The sequence below is a fragment of the Chinchilla lanigera genome, unplaced genomic scaffold, assembly GCF_000276665.1.
Source record: "Chinchilla lanigera isolate Chin_1 unplaced genomic scaffold, ChiLan1.0 scaffold00105, whole genome shotgun sequence".
Lineage (NCBI taxonomy): Eukaryota > Metazoa > Chordata > Mammalia > Rodentia > Chinchillidae > Chinchilla > Chinchilla lanigera.
In genome coordinates this window covers 6,458,943-6,465,789 of record NW_004955506.1, presented here as the reverse complement: position 1 = coordinate 6,465,789, position 6,847 = coordinate 6,458,943, and the positions used below count along the sequence as shown (strand labels likewise).

The window sequence follows — 6,847 nt, the reverse complement described above, 5'->3', positions numbered from 1 at the left end:
AATTCTCCTGCCTCAGCCTCCAGAGTGCTGGGATTGCAGCAGTACTCCACCATGCTTGGCTGTCCTTTATTTTTATTTATTTATTTTTTTTGTCTTTTTTGAGACAAAAAGTGTAGCTATGCAGTTCAGGCTGGCCTTGAGCTCACTTTGTAGCCCAGGCTGGCCTCAAACTTGCAGTGATCCTCCTGCCTCAGCCTCCTGAGTGCTGGGAGTACAAGTGTGCGCCATCACACCTGACTAAAACCCCCATGTTAAAGAAAAATTAAATTCTAGTTTAGTGAAGGTTTCTTGGGAGTCTTTGACAGTTGGGTGATTTCTTGTAGAAGGTAGAGGATAAGTACATACTTTACAACCATATCTAGCTATGCATTATTTTAATTTTACACTGACTTTTAGGGTGTCATTAACTAAAGATCGTGTAAAAGTATTTCTGTAGGTAACTGCTTGAGGGAATTTTGTTGGTCTGTACACTAGATAAATGTCATGAACTTCATTGCATCTCACTGTTTTGGAAAACACAGGAAGTGAACATATTTAAGTCATTTCATTATAAATACCTTACTAAAATACAACTTGTTGCACAGCAGAAGTCACTGGAAATGTTACTTAGCAGCCTCAGAGAGAATGAGTTAAATTACCAATAATCCTTTCTGGATTTTACTTGTTTACCAAATAGAACTAATCTCTTGGAGGATGGAAGTTAGTGCTGTAATCCCAGCACTCAGGAGGCTGAGGCAGGAGGCTCACCAGGAGTTGGAAGCCAGCCTGGGCTACATAGTGAGTTCAAGGCCAGTCTGAACTACATAGCGAGACCCTGCCTCAAAAATTTATTTATTTATTTATTTATTTATTTTGTCTTTTTGAGACAGGGTCTTGCTGTGCAGTTCAGGCTGGCCTTGAGCTCACTTTGTAGCCCAGGCTGGTCTCAAACTCACAGTGATCCTCCTGCCTCAGCCTCCCGAGTGCTGGGATTATAGGAGTGCGCCACCACGCCTGGCAAGACTCCAAATTGTTGGTAGTTGTATTTTGAATATTGTCTACAGGCCAGGGATATAGCTCAGTGGTACAGTGCCTGCCTGGCAAGCTCAAGGTTGTGAGTTGGATTCCCAGTACCAAAAAAAAAAAAAAAAAAAAACTGTGCTAAATTGGCAGCTTGTTAGAAGGAACAAACAGATTTTCCTCAGTACCTTTATAAGGCAAATTAGATTTACGGTGATACATCTGTTCACAAATGCTTTTGGTTTGCAAACAGTTTGGTTTGCAAACAGATACATTTTGCAAAATTTTGTTTTTGTGACCTCTACATCTGGTGATGAACATGACCGCAGCCATCTTTTTTGCAGGAACATGAAAGTGGCCATTTCCCCCAGGATTGTGGAATGAACTACATTTGTAAACCAAGATATCACTGTATTTTGTAAGATGGGTGAGATGATAGAAAGAAGGTTGCTGTCCTGCTAAAATGTAATAAAGTCTATTCTTCAGCTACTAAATGGTTTAGCCCCACATGGGCATTTCTTAAGAACCTGGCCATGTGTTTTGGACATTTAAGATAATGATAGCTGGGTACAGTGGCACACACCAAGGCAGGAGGATCGCCGAGAGTTGGGGGCCGGCCTGAGCTATCTAGTGAGTTCAAGGCCAGCTTGAATGGCATAGTGAGACCTTGTCTCAAAAACAAACAAACAAAAAAGATGATGTTAGTTAGCTGTGTTCTAATAATCAGCATCTTTGATAAAATCCTTCAACTTTCACCCCTTTTTTCTTTGCCAGGGTGTAGAATTTGACAGCAGTTTCAAGAGCTGAGGAGGAGGTGAAGATGGAAAGGAGTCTAGCATCCTAAAAATCTCATAGTATTGTGTGTGAGGTGACTTTTTTTCTTTTTGGTGGCTCATTTCATTTAGGAGATGAAGATGCTAAGGCCTATGACAGTATCATCAGACCATATTTGAGCTTACTGCTTACTGAAATGTTTCCTTTTTTTTTTTTTTTGACAGTCTTGCTAAATAGCAGAGGTTGGCCTTGAACTTGTGGTGATCCTCTTGCCTCAACCTCCTGAGTGCTGAGATTACAGGAGTGCTGAGATTACAGGCATGTGCCACCATGGTGGGCCAGTTTGCTTTTCGTATTCAGAAATTGACTTATTTGTTTTTCTTAGTATTTGAAACGTCATATGGTCACCATCAGTCCCTAACAAAATAACTCCTACTGATGGGCAGGACCTATCTTCCTATGATCTTTTGGCCTGTTTACAAAATTACCCCCGCTGAAGAGAATTATATTCTGGAAAGAAGTTGATAAAATCCTTTGGCGTAGTGGGTTTTTTTGAGGGGAAGTTGGCATGATGTTTTTTGACTTCAAAATTTTAACTGGTAGTTTATTGATGTCACTTTTACTCAAGAGGTGTTAGACACTTGATGGCCTGACACTTTAAGTGTTACATGAATCACATTTCTGTAAACTGGGAGTGGCAGTGCACACCTGTAATCCCAGCAATGGGGAGGCTGAGGCAGGAGGTTCACTGCATGTTTGAGGCCAGCCTGGGCTATACAATTAGTTCAAGGCCAACTTGAACTATATAATGAGACCCTATCTCAAAAAAAAAAAAAACAAAAAACAAAACCCTATAAACATAATACAAATTAGAGACCAGTATTTGTATTTCCTACTAAAAATAAGGTAACTTACATTTCGTACTCAAATAAGAGTACTTTATAATGCATATATTAAATATGCAGTAAAGCATATGAGAAGCTAACATTTTTATTTTAGTAACTTGTTTTATGGTGTTGTAATTACGGCCCATCAGAAACTCTCCTAAGAGCTGGGCGTGGTAGCACATATCTGTAATCCCAGCACTAGGGAGGCTGAGGCAGGAGGATCGTTGTGAGTTCAAGACCAGCCTGGGCTACAAAAGGAGCTCAAGGCCAGCCTGAACTGCATAGCGAGACCCTGTCTCGAAAAAAAAGGACAGAAACTCTCCCTAACAAGAGTGTCTAGAGGATGATTGGTGCTTATTTGCTGCTACTCTTTTTTCCTGCAGCTCAATTAGGAAAAGCTTAGTTATCAGCCTGCTGGTTGAGAGAACTGCCTCCAGGATTATGCTACTTGGGTGTGAGGCCCAGTGCTACTGCTTACTGTCCATGGAACCTTAGACAAGTAACTTTGCTGTTTGTATTTCAGTTTCTTGAGAATAGTGACAGTTCTCTGCCTCATGTGGTTCTTAGGAGAATTTGGTGAGTTAATACATGTAAAGTTCTTAAAACAGCCAGGCATGGTAGTACATGCCTGTAATCCCAGCACTTAGGAGGCTGAGGCAGGAGGATGGTTGAGAGTTCGAGCCCAGCCTGGGCTCAAAGTAAGCTCAAGGCCAGCCTGAACTGACAAGACCCTGTCTCAAAAAGACACACAAAAAGTGCTTAAAATAGTGCCTGGAACTTAGCCTAATGTAGTGTTATTTCTACCAATTTTGGAGCCAGGCCCAAGTAACTATTTTTAATTGCATTACTCCCTCTTTCAATAGCCCTAATTAAATGCCTTATTTAGTGGCATCTACACCAAAATAGTCTTCATTTCACAGTTTGTGTAGGGCAGCATTGTCGATAGACTGTAACCCTTGTCTTACCCTTGTCTCTGAAGAGTCTCTGTGAGACTGCCTGGGTCTCACCTGGTGGGTGTATGTCCTGTACTGGCCCCCTTTCTTCTTCCTTTCTGTAAATTATTTTCCATTACTGAAGATTGAACCTAGGACCTTCACACTGAGCTATATCTCCTGTCCTTTAATTTTGAAATGGGTCTTGCTGTGCAGTTCAGGCTGGCCTTGATCTCTCTATGTAGCCCAGGCTGGCCTCGAACTCACAGCAGGCCCTTTGCCTCAGCTTCCCAAGTGCTGGGATTACAGGTATGTGCCACCTCGCCCAGCTGCTGACCTACTCTTGTAAGGACAAATATTTTGTGGCACAGAACAGTGCACAAATAATATAAAATTAAGTTTGTATATCAAAATGTTTATAAAGTTGGAGATTTTTTTTTCAGAGTAACTATGTGCAGAAAAACTTGGAGTAAAGTTAAAGTATTGTCTAATTTTGGAAGAATGACTAGGGATTTTATTTTATTTTATTTTTTTGGTACCAGGAATCAAACTTAGGACCTTACACTGGCCAGGTAGGTGCTTATACCACCGAGCTATAGCCCCAGCCCTGACTAGGGTTTTAGAGCTCCTGACAGGTTTTCCATCAGTGATATGAATGATCCTTACATGAACTTTGTCTTCCTAACTTCGCCAGCTCCAGGCTCCTTAGGGCGAGGAGACAGTCATAGAAAAAAAGAACCAAGGACTTGAGGATGAGCTGCATATCCACCTTTATGCTTTCACAATTTTTAGTTCTTAGGGCTAGGACAGTGCACAAGTATAAGATCTTTGCATTGAAAACCATTGAAAAACAGACAAATAATTGGCCACTGAGAACTCCTCTACTTTTTTTTTTTTTTTTTTTTTTTTGGTTTTTTGAGACAAGGTCTTGCTATGCAGTTTGGGCTGGCCGTGAGCTCACTTTGTAGCCCAGGCTGGTCTTGAACTCCCAATAATCCTCCTGCTCAACCTCCTGAGTACTGGAATTACAGGCATGTGCAACCACACCCAGCTAACTCCTCTACTTTAAAACTCTAACTTTGTTAAGTTTTTATAACACTGTTTATTTGTTTGTTTGCTTTTTTTTGCTTTGTTTTTTTCTGGTACCGGGAATCGGACTCACAACCTTGTGCTTGCCAGGCAGGCACTGTGCCGCTGAGCTAAATCCCCAGCCCCCTTTTTGTTTGCTTTTTGTAGCGCCAATCTTTTTTTTTTTTTTTGTACCAGGAATCGAACTCAGGACCTTGCCCTTGCCAGGCAGGTGCTTATGCCACTGAGCTGTCTCCCTGGCCCTGCCTTAAAAGTTCGACACACTCAGATTCACTAGGCATTCACTTTATTTGCCTGAATACTCTCTGGACAGCTTACTCTTTCTGCCAAAAAGAATATTCTACATGGGGTTACTTGAGAAGATTGGAAAACTGGAGTTCTAGCCAGATGTGGTAGATCAGGAGTTTAAAGCCAGCCTGGAATCAGTAGCCAAGAATCCATAGCTGTGTAGCACTGTAGAGTGGCACAAATATTTACCTGCTACCAATTTTAGGTTTTTGTTTGTTTTGTTTGTTTGAGACAGGGTCTCACCATTTAGTTCAGGATGGTTAACTTTAAAAATTTATTTAGTAGTGGCCAGGCATGGTGGTGCACACCTGTAATCCCAGCAGTCGGGAGGCTGAAGGGAGAGGATTGCCCTGAATCTGAGGCCAGCCTGAATTACAGAGTGAGACCCTGGCTCAATAAATAAATAAATAAATAAATTTTTAAAGGAAAATTTAGCTGTATTTGTTATTGAATCCAGGGTATTCTACCACTCAGCTACATTCTCAGCACTTTAATGTTTTGGCTTTTTGTTGTTGTTGTTGTTGTTGTTTTGAAACAGGACCTTGCTGTGTAGTTCAGGCTGACCTCGAAGTCGCACAGTAGTCTTCCTACCTCAGCCCTTTGAGGGCTAAGATTACAGGCGTGCACTGCCACACCTGGCTTAGTCTTTTTAAGGTGTTATTTTGAGACAGGGCCTGGGTCTTACTAAGTTACACAGGCTGGCCTCAAATTTGCAGTCCATCTACCTCAGCTTCCTGAGTAGTTGGGGTTATAGGTGTTTGTCTCCAGTTGATAAGTGTTACAGGATTTGAACCTTTGGGTACTACAATGTAACCTTTCACAATAACTAAGGTTTTGTTTTTTTCCTTTCTGTTGGTGTTATTTGTAGAATTCTGTTATATAGTGGTTGGATTCTAGTAAAGAGTGTTTAAGATCAGGGCCATTTCTTGTGTTTAAAAGATTTTATTTTATGTTAAGTCTTGTATATATTTGTTTAAAAGGATGAAATTTGGTGAGGCAGGGTGATGAAGAATTCAGAGTCAACCTGGGGTATCTAGTAGGTTCAAGGTTGGCCTGAGCTACTTACTGAGACTGTCTCAAAACAAAAAAGAGGTTCAATTCAGTTTTACCTTTATAAGGCTAGCTATGACATAAATGTACATTGGCTTGTTAGGGAAATGGGCAGATCTGTCATCTTGCAGATCTCCACCAGCTGCCATGTGAGGCTTGTGGGTAGTAACCGTTGACTGGTCAGAGCTCACTCCCAACTCTTTGGGAGTAGGTCCTTCCTTAATGGCCCCTTCAGCTTTAAAATCCATGACACTTGTCCTCCAGGCTGAGGGGCATCAGAGTGAGTTTAATCTCTTGCCTCAGTCTGTTTCCCTTTTTGTTGGACCCATACCTTGTTGAACATTGTACATGTTGGGATTCTCCAAGTCCCGCACACACCCAGTGTTGCAGGACCATGTCTTCCTGTTGGGTTCTTCATTCTCTATAGGCCACCACTGCCTTACCTGTTTGCCTCTTTATTCAGATCTTTTACTGTGTTTCAATCAAATTTTACAAAATCATAGACAATAGGATAGTATTTAAATAGTCATTTACTTTATACATTTCACTGCTTTTTCTCTTTCTTTCTTTCTTTCTTTCTTTTTTTTTTTTTTTTTTTTTTGGTACCAGCAATAGAATCTTTTTCTTTTTCTAAAAAAGGTCTTAGAGCTGGGTATAGTAGCACACGCCTGTAATCCCAGCACTTGGGAGGCTGAGGCAGGAGGATCATTGAGAGTTTGAGACCAGCCTTGGCTACAAAGTGAGCTCAAGGCCAGCCTTAACTGCATAGTGAGACCCTGCCTCAAAAAGGCAAACAAACAAACAAACAAATAAATAAATAAATAAAAA

General features: G+C 41.1%; 1 protein-coding gene and 1 long non-coding RNA gene across 2 annotated transcripts in view; both read left to right on the top strand.

Annotated features, from left to right (window-relative positions):
- The window catches only part of Unk (unkempt family zinc finger), a 45,769-nt gene that overhangs the window by 4,617 nt on the left and 34,305 nt on the right, over positions 1-6,847 (top strand). The window lies entirely within an intron of this gene.
- LOC102012010 overlaps positions 1-6,847 on the top strand; it is a 14,633-nt gene that overhangs the window by 4,076 nt on the left and 3,710 nt on the right. The window contains exon 2 of the long non-coding RNA XR_264363.1: positions 1,774-1,867. This is a non-coding gene — a long non-coding RNA (uncharacterized LOC102012010). The remainder of the gene's footprint in view (positions 1-1,773; positions 1,868-6,847) is intronic.